Source organism: Capsicum annuum, chromosome 6, assembly GCF_002878395.1.
Source record: "Capsicum annuum cultivar UCD-10X-F1 chromosome 6, UCD10Xv1.1, whole genome shotgun sequence".
In the NCBI taxonomy this organism is placed as follows: domain Eukaryota; kingdom Viridiplantae; phylum Streptophyta; class Magnoliopsida; order Solanales; family Solanaceae; genus Capsicum; species Capsicum annuum.
The window spans coordinates 1,906,610-1,916,055 of NC_061116.1; the positions used below are offsets into that span (position 1 = coordinate 1,906,610).

A 9,446-nucleotide genomic window follows, 5' to 3' on the forward strand; every position below is an offset into this window, starting at 1 on the left:
TCAGTGAGTTCAGCTCTAATAAAAACTACAAATCCTAGATCCGCCTAGGCTATTCCAGTAATTGTTCAACCAAAACACATTAAAACCATGTATAGCGTGCAGAAATTTCTAAAAATCCACTAAAATCTCAACAAATATTAGATTCTGAACTTATAATATCAAAAAACTCAGTGAGTTCAGCTCTAATAAAAACTACAAATCCTAGATCCGCCTATGCTATTCGAGTAATTGTTCAACCAAAACACATTAAAACCATGTATAGCGTGCAGAAATTTCTAAAAATCCACTAAAATCTCAACAAATATTTAGATTTTGAACTTGTAATTCCGAAAGTTCAATGAGTTCGTTTCTAATAAAAACTTCAAATCCTGGATCCATTTATTCTTTAAAACAAAACACACTAAAACCATGTATTGACATTAAAATTGCTAAAAATCATTTCAACAAATACTAGATTTCATTTCTAATAAAACCGAGTTCAGGCCTAATACATTCAACTCAAACCATGCTAAAACTCCACTAAAATCTCAACAAATATTAGATTTAACTCGTAATTTCAAAAGTTCAGTGATCAACCAGACCTATTACATTCACAACAAATATTAAATTCTGAACTCGTAATTCCAGAATTTCATTTCTAATGAAAACTTCAAATGTTGGATTCATAGAAATTGTTGAAAAGACAATAAAAAAGTTGCAATTGAAATGGGAAAGCGTACTGATGCTAACTGGAATATTTCAAACTAGGAAAATACTAAGAAAAATATATGCAGATGGATTTGACAAATGAATGCAATAAATAAATCATGAATCCAAAGACAAAGGTAGGGTGTATGATTTTTCACGAAGAAATTGAGCTATTCTAAAGAAGAAGATGTGGAATTCCTCGTAATTCTTTAGTTTTATTTACACTTCACATATTAACTAACTTAACTGTTCTGTTTTTTCTTTTTTTAAAAAAAGAAAAAACTATACTAGACACAATTGACAATACTACTCCTCCGTCCAGAAACATCTCAATAAAATTAGTGAACATCTCAATAAAATTAATGGTTTAAAAATAAATTTTAATTTAAGATGTTAAAAATCTATACACATAATAAATTAAAAATTAATATTAATTTTTCATGTTTTTTCATAACTGTTGTTTTTATGAGAGTGTTATATTTCACATCGTAATGTTATTATTTATAATAGTAAGGATTGATTCAAATTAATAAGATGTTAACCATGCATTTTCAATATATTAGCTTGGATGTTATTATAAACATAGTATTTATTATTATAAAGATTTGAGTAGTTTAATTCAAAGCTTCAAAATATCTCTATTGAATGATGATAGTTTTTGTTTTTACTATATTCAATACTGTCAAAAAGAAAATAAATCATAAAATTAACAATTTTAAATTTTTTTAAGGCCTTGAGATTTTGGGTGCCTAAAGCAAAAACGTTAGTAGCCTCACCCTTGAGTCACCCCTGTCTATGTCTCATTTTAGTTGGTCATTTTACTAAAATAAATGCTTTATATTAGTGATCACTTACTAAATCAAGATAGAATTAATTAATTTTTTTCATTTTACCCTTAAAGTTAATAGTATGCATTAAAGGTGAACAATTACAATTCCAGTCTCTATTCATATGTCCAATGAATATTATTAATATAGATAAAGGGTAAAATAATAAAATTCATCATTCAATTTATAATTTCGTAATCACCGTCTAAAATGAAATATGCCCAACTAAAATGAAACGGAGAGAGTAATCTATTTATTTTTATTTTCTTGTTTAAATTTTCAAAAAATTCGCAATGGTATGATACTCTACTACACTTAAATAATTGTCTAGCTTTACTAATTCAGTTTGAAAAACCAAGAGATAATTTACTATTTTATATCTATTTTATCCATGTTTACTAAAAATAGTTGTTTCAAAATTATAGTCAGTTTAAAAAATCAAGAGAACATTAATTATTCTTTTTAAACTTTACCCTTAAGATTAATTATTCTAAAATTAAGAGACATGTAAATAAAGATTAATAAATAAATAAGAATATATTTGTCAAATTACACTTTCAATAAGTTTTTTATTAAAAGTTGTAAAAAATCTAAACCTACCAACTATTTTAAAACGAAGAAAGTACTACATTCATTTCTTAGCATTTAGACGGCTTGTAATTAATAAAGGAGATAGTAAAAATACACATTTATTTATTGTTTTATAATTAGAAATGTGTCAAGTCAAACATGAAAAAGTAAATGATCAAAGAGTAGTTGCTAAAATAATGATTTAATGTTTTTAGTATTATATATGTTGTTTTAGTTATTATATTGTAACACCCCGAAACTTGGTCCTGAGACGTCACATGGTGCTCAAGACTACGAGTAGCCTTAAGCTAACCCTTTCTGTCTTATACTAAGTTTGAATCTAATAAATAAGGTGATATAGACATAAAAGTCATACTGAATGCGGAAACTATCTGAAATAACTGAGAATAATCCGAATGTAATGTCTGAAAATCAAATACTGTAAGTCTGAATCAAATCTAGTAGTCTGAGAAGCCTCTACTACTAATAACTAGAGAGTCACTATGACAAACCCCCAGCTAACTTGAAATGTCTAAAAAGAATACTGAATCATATGAACTAATAAACTGCAAAATCTGAATGAATAAGTCCCCAAACTATGAGGACTCACCAACTGTTGGATGGAGATGGAGATGCTCGAACTACTCACGCTGCTGATACTAAGCACCTGAACCTATATTATGAAACAATGTAGCACATAGGCATATATATAGATCAGTACTTTGAGGATGTACTGAGTATATGAGGGTGATATGCATAAGTAAATTATCATCTTATCATCATAATTTATAAAACAATACATGCTAAATGTAAATGACTCACATAAGCTGGAATATCTGAAATACTGAAATCTGAAATCATGAATAGCAATTCAAACTTTTTAAATCTAGTGAGTCATAACATTTAGTTCTAAAAGATGTACTTGTATTCTCTCTTTAAATCATACTACCTAAGTGTAGAAAGAACTCACTCTTAAATCTAAAATCTGAAAGCTAAAATCTATAGCTGATATCTTTCTGTAAAGCATAATTTGAATAAAGTTGTGAGCCTTTGCACTTAGTTTTCTAAAAGCTTTTCTGTAAATATTTTACTTTAACTAGCAGGGAGGTTCTCTTAACCGACATAAACCATGTGAGCTAACATGAAGTCCTATGTCTTACCCACGTTGGGGAGAGCCGTTCTACCCCTGCCATCGGAATAGAACCTTAACTTAAGCGATCACTGGATTAGCCCACTATGGGCGCTTAAAACCTATGGTGGCTCATAGTTCTGGGGCATGAGACCTTGGAATCATACTTAACTCGGTGGTAAATACTACTCCCATACTTATCGCTCAGTACTTTAGAAAATCCACCTTAAAATAGCACAAGGGTTTATAATGAAAACTAATTATGCTTCTCTTTCTTTAAATCTCAAACTATATGAACAATGTGGATTCCTTATCTTAGCTTAGGATCAAAAGATCATATTCTTTCTTGAATCTTGGTAAACGATCATCAAAGAGATTAAAAATCATGATCTTCTTGAAATATCGATACTAAATCTTAGGGCTTCAAACCCATGCTTTAAACTCATGTCAAAACATCATAATAACCATGCTTAATAATGAAGACAATGATAATTCATCTCAAAATCTATAAATTTTTGTAATAGACATGAAAAGATGAAAAATAGACAGGCAATTCATCTTTAAAAATCTCTCAAAACTCATAATCTTGCAAATAACAATAATGGTTATGAACCCTAATTTAAAGTTCATGTATAAACATTCAAAATCATATGAAATTGTAAGCAAAACTTGGTTTTGGGCACAAGGATGAAAGGAGATCCTTGTTCATAGACCCCACATTCCTTGATAGATGATTAGATGAAGAAACCTTGAATTTTGGATTCCTATTTGAGTTCTTGGAGATGAGTTCTTGATTATCTTGTCTTGGGAGTCCTCAATTTTAAGCTTTCTTGGAGAAACTATGGAGGCTTTTGATTTTTTGGAGAAGAAGCTTTGGAGCTTTAGGGTTTTGCTTTGAGAGAGAATGGATGAATTTGGACATAAAGTGCCTTGAATATGTTTAATCTTATGTTTTGGACGGATTTGGGGCCTTGGAAATGGATCAAAATATCTCTTTTTAATATTTAAAAGGAACTGAAAAATAATTATTTCTAATTGGCAGTCCACCACGATGCGCCACTATCGCGGTGGCTCACTAAAAATAGGACAATTGGGAACTGGGCGTTCTCTGCGATGCGCCACCATTGCGGTGCCCCTTTGGAATGCCATTTTAGCCATTGACGCGACACACCACTATCACATTGGGCTACTGCATTTTGACAAATAGAAAATTGGACTTCTCCACGATACGGGGCTATCACGGAGGGCCACTGGAATTTGACGATTGACATTTTGGCATCCACCGCGACGCGGTGAGTGCCCAGGTGGACACTGTTTTACTGAAATCATCATAACTCTCAACCGGGTATCGAAAATAGGCAAATTTGATATTGATGGAAATCTTATTCAATTTACCACATAATGAAAGGTCTAAATTTAGAAAATTCTATATGAAATAAATAGTATTCATTTTGGAAACTATCTCTAACATTCTAGAATTGAATTTAAGCTAGGAAAAGTATGGGATATTACAAAATCTCCCCTTGGGAATATTCGTCCTCAAATATGGCTAGTTAAACTGAAGATACTGAGGAATCTGAGGCTATAAGCTATCATGCACAACTGAAATAAACTGAATGACTAAATCTCATCACAATGAGCCACTAAACTGATCTGCGAGTGCGTGAATTCGCATGAATATAGCTATATGGCTGAATTTGAGTTCTTGGAGAAGAGATGGGGATACTATAAGACCCCGTAAAATTCTAAGCTCAACTCAGTCTTTTAAGCTTGCTAAGGGGTCCCAGACTTAGAAAATTCTAGCTAAGTATTCAGACTTAGTATTATTTTGGCCTTCGTAAGTTGGCAACTCTATTTCACGACCTCTATGACCTTATAATGTCAATCTTTAGGTTGATTCATGATCAGAAATGTCAGCAGGTATTTTCGGACGAGTTTTGTATTTATCGGACCTCGTTTGAACCACGTTTGGGAATCCAAAATAGTGTATCGACGCGATCTCGACGCGGCGTGTCGGCCATCGGATCGATCAATATTTTTCGTGGCTCCCAGTGACAATTTCCAGTGAACCGATGTGAACTCAAAGTGGCGCGTCGGCTCGCGCGTCGATGGTTTAACTTTTAGTCTTTTAAACCCGCATCCAAAGGGGTAAATGGGTCTTTTCCCACCTTATATCCTCCCCCAAAACATATCATTAAGCCATCCAAGAGGCAAAATATACTCATTCTCTTTAGAATTTATCAAGAGCAAACCCTATTTCATCACATTCAAGATCCAAGACTCAAGGTTTCCACCATTATTCTTCAAGAATTCGTCAACTAAGGTATGTGAGCTGTTCATCCAAGGGTTCCTTCCACCCTTGGAGTCCAAGAAACTCTTTTAAACTTCAAGTAGTTGGAATTTATGATTTCCATGATTGGAATAAAAGTGTATTCATGATTATTATTTGAATTAGATTTCTATTTCATGATTTATTATACGTTTCATGTGGAATTGATTATTATGTGTGTAGATTCGTATGAATCCATGTTAAACCCCTTGAAATTATGAAGTTGGAAGTGAATCATGATGCTTACTTATTATGTGCATATATTATGCTCACCAAGTGCTTGATGAATTGTTAATGTGAACTAATAAGGGAAAGAAATCATGTCATGCGAGCTTATGTGCAAGTTATACCATACAAGTGTTTGATAAAATATCTCTATAGATACATTATGAACAAGTGTGCACTTTTATGCCATGCAAGAGCATGTGATGCTTTATTTTTCATGCTATCGAGTCCTGGGGGTATTTAATACCCAATGATTTAGCTATTTACCTAGAGCCAGTGTCAGTTACAGAATAATCTCAGTCATCTCATGATTAGTAGCACTCTCAATCAGTTACAGAACTTAGGAAAACTCGGTAGACTCAGTATCAGTCCAGTCCAGTATTCAATTCAGACCTCAATAAATCCAGTCAGTTAACAGAATTCAGTATTATTCCGTCAGTCAACGGATAACAGAATTCAGTATTATTCCGTCAATCAACGGAACTCAACAAACTTAGTTCAGTTCGGTTGATAGTATAATCAGTAACAGTTCAGTCAAGCCTAGTATGAACTAGGAATCAGTTCAGTGTCTATTCATATGGGAGTAGGATTCAGTACCGAGTTAACATAGGGATGGGGGCATTCCTGGCAGCAGAGGGTTTGACCCTTAGTAACAATCCCTGCGTTACAGAACTACGTAGCCAGCCTAGGTTGATATTTCTTCCTGCCAGATATTATGAAGGTTGATACATCTCATTTGATTTTTCCTGCCAGCAAGGGTTGGCGAAAGAGCTTCCTGTTAGAGAGGGTTAACTCACAGCTTGCTTTTACCCGTGGCACGGTACTGACACCCTTCCAATCTGGGTTACAGGTTAGACCCCAATCTATTTAGAAAGGGGCATATCGGTTAGATGATTACCTCCCACAGTCTCAGTTTCAGATTCAGTCTCAGTACAGAACTATCACGACCCAAACCAGGGCCTGGCCGTGACGAGCATTTTGAACCATGGAGGTCCGAAATACCCCTATCTGTCTGGTAATCATGCACCTAATTCATATGATCAAAGTAATGCGGAAGAAACACAATAATTCGGAAACATGGTCATAAATATGAAAAGAAACAATAACGGGGAGATAAGTTTCCCTCAACATCAATCAACCTCTAAAGAACTGTCTGCGAAAATCTCTAACAAATGACTGAGTCAAGTAATCGTATATAAAACTGGGACAAGGCCCCCAGTAGACCCTAAAACTGAATATAATATAAAAGGACTGCAGGACATAAGACCTTCTAAAACATAGAAGGCTCACCATTTGTCTCTACAACTCTGGCCGAATGATCTACTGATTCTCTTGACCCCTAGACTGAGCCTCTGAACCTGAGAGGTTGGAGAGGGGAGGGGGTTAGCACAAAAGTACTGGCACGTAGAGATATCAAAACAAAACATAATATTTTTACAAAATATAGTTGAGAGCCATTATAAAGCAATTTCGTATCAAATCATTTGAAAACATGGGTGTAATGCAATAGTTTTTCAATAACAATGAAATGCAACTGAGCTAGGTGGAATACCCTACATAATTTACACCAACTGTCTAACCTCGGTTACCGCCGAGATTAGAGTATATGTGAGGGAGAGACACACAAGATCACATAGCATGGTGTCTCGACCCAATGGTAGTGCCCAAGATCACTTAGCCTGAGCTCCTACCTATAATCCCAATTTGGGAATGACATAAAGTCAAGTACACAAGATCACTTAGCCTGGTACCAAATCTCCGTGTCGGCAAACACGTTTTCCAGCGATGAGCCCTTACTCTCAAATGCCTTCTTCGGGCATCCACCTTTCTTATGTAAAATCAATGCATTTAAATTTTATCTGATTCAATCACATATCATATTCTATAGGTTATCATCATACCCGACTTGCAAGTCCTCAATATCACTTTCACATATGCATAACCATGTAAAAACCAAGGTGCTTCATCATTTACAAGTGCTGAACAATATTTATTTCAAATTCATGCTCTATTTTGTTGATCATAATATGATATGGGGTATCAAGACATTATCATGGGAATTTGAAAGCAATTTATCATTCATATTTATCAAACTTCCATGGAAAATCTCAAATCACATATGCATGGTTTCAACCATTGAAGTATATAGGCAAACAATTCCCATGACATAAAGACAGATGACTTAGAAATCATATTGAAAGCAAGTTATTAGCATTTGATTGAAAACCCCTATTTAAAATCATGCATGTTCATAAAAACTACACCTATGAGATTTTAGGATAACCCCACGTAGCTCTATTTCCAAGGATAATAGATGTTTCTTGAAGCTTGTGGATTGGTGATTCCAAATATGTAATTATCTTTGAAAACCTACTGTCGAATCTTAAACTATTTGGGTTTTTATTTTGAAACCCTAAGGAGAATCTTTGATGAATGAAGGTGTATTTTTGGGTCCTTGGAACTGAATTTCGTGTTTTAGGGCTAAGTAAGGGTGGAAAAGGACCACTTTGTCCCCAAAACGGAGTGTTTAAGTCACTAGAATTCTTTACGTAGGCGCCGCCCATCCCATTGCCTATGTTCACATAGGCGCCGCTTAGGCTATCGCCTACGTTTACATAGGCTCCGCCTAGGCTATCGCCTATGTTTACATAGGCGCCGCCTAGGCTATTGCCTATGCTTTCCAGTGGCCATGGGCGATTGGTTAGGCGATGCATATCACTTTGAAAGGCCATAATTTCTTGCTCAGGTGTCGGATTTTAGCCAAATTGGTATCGTTGGAAAGCTAACTCAAATACCTATCATTTAACACATAGTAGGCTTCCTAATTCGACATATACAGAGAGTTATTGTCGATGGAAGCTGACACACTTTACAACGTCCACAAAAACTTAGTCGATCAAAATAGTTTCAACTCGTCCATGCGTTGAAGGACCTCTATGGTCTAAATTCAATCTTGAATGGATTCACATGCTACACAAATAATTAAAATGCCGTATTGGCCTATGATTTTATGGCATCGGGGTTATCAATACATCGAAATCATGGTCTATATTGTAGCACAAAATATGGGGCATTACATTATCCCCCCCTTAGGATCATTCGTCCCCGAATGATGATGCGGGATACAGACAGACACGATTTCAAGCATAATAAAGGACTAGGAAAGATAAGATAGGAATAGTACCTTCTGTCTCATCCTCCATCGAAGCAAACAAATTAGGATATCTAATTCTCATGTCATCTTCTGACTCCCAAGTGGCTTCTTCAACTTTCTGATTCCTCCACAGTACCTTTACTGAGGCTATCTCTTTGCTTCTTAACTTTCGAACTTGGTGATCTAAAATTTCAACGGGCTCTTCTTTGTAAGACAAGGAGTCTGTCACCTTGATACCCTCTACTGGCAATACCATAGAATGATCTCCAATGTATTTCTTCAACATGAATACATGGAATACCGGATGAACGAAACCCAAACTTGCAGGCAATTCTAGCTCATATGCAACTGTACCAATCTTTTTTAGAATCTGATATGGCCCTACATAGAGAGGGCTTAATTTACCCCTTTTTCCAAACCGCATAACTCCTTTCATAGGAGAAACCTGGAGAAACACTCAATCACCAACTTCAAACTCTAGGTTTCTTCTCCGAACATCAGCATAGGACTTCTGACGACTCTGAG

The 9,446-nt window shown here is 34.8% G+C and overlaps 1 protein-coding gene across 1 annotated transcript in view; it reads left to right on the forward strand.

Moving 5' to 3' along the window:
- Window positions 1-9,446, forward strand: part of LOC107873724 (cullin-1) — an 18,580-nt gene that overhangs the window by 1,516 nt on the left and 7,618 nt on the right.